Raw genomic sequence first — 1202 nt, forward strand, 5'->3', positions numbered from 1 at the left:
AAGGAAATGCAGATTCTGTAATTTTAATATATTGGATTTCTGTAATTTTAATATACTGTCCATGACAAAGTAAAATGAAATACTATAATTCCAAGATCTACAGTAAATCTTGGGATTGAGAATGGGAAAATATTAATGGTGCATGATATTAAGTGCCTGTCATCCAACCATATTAGAAGAGCACATGTTCAGCTTTTAATAATCTAGCCAAAGGGAAGGTAAAGCCACTTCTTTTATACATATAGCCTCACGTATATTTTTGGCCAACATACTGATGAATATTTTTCTAACAGAGAATACATAGACACCCAAGTTAGCACATGGGCACTGACATAAAAATAGCTAGAGGAATCCTTTTAATCATGATTATATAGTGATAACTGGACTGGAGAGGACTTCAAATCAAATGTCCTTGCCCAGATGATATATATATATATATATATATATATATATATATATATATATATATATATATATATATATATATAAAATATTTCAACTATCATCTGACTCCACCATCCTCAGCACATTCAACATCATTGTCCACACTCTTTCTGCAATAGTTCCTTTACTTGCTACAGTTAAGAAGCACTCTTCTGGTTTTCTGTCCTCTTTAAGGAGTGTTTCTTCTCAGTTTACTTTGGAGATTGACACCTTCTACCTCACACTAAATTTTGGCGTAACTTAAATCTATCAGTTCACTCTATTCTCTCTTTCTAGCCAATAATACATTTTTATTGGATGGATGAATGTATGAATGAGCATGTAAATGTTAATTAGTTCCAAATTTTCCAGGGAATGAACCAATGTGATTTTTCTTGGGAGCTTTCTTTCTCTTTACAAAATTTATAATATATTTTATTTAACCCAATGTACCCAGAATACTATTTTTTTAACATTTATTTTATTGAAGTATGGTTGATTTATAATATTGTGTTAGTTTCTACTGTACAGCAAAGTGATTCAGATATATATATATCTTATTTTTCACATTTTTTCCATATGGTTTATTACAGGATATTGAATGTAGTTCCCTGTGCTATACAGTAGGAATTGTTGTGGGAGCTTTCAATTTATAACTCTTTGTTCCTTTCTTTGGCAAGCATTTATTGCTTTGTCTTATTTCATACTGAGGGTTGATATCAAATCTATTGCTTACAGATACTTATCATGCATGAACCTGTAATGGATGCTGTATAGTT

Source organism: Globicephala melas, chromosome 7, assembly GCF_963455315.2.
Source record: "Globicephala melas chromosome 7, mGloMel1.2, whole genome shotgun sequence".
In the NCBI taxonomy this organism is placed as follows: Eukaryota; Metazoa; Chordata; class Mammalia; order Artiodactyla; family Delphinidae; genus Globicephala; species Globicephala melas.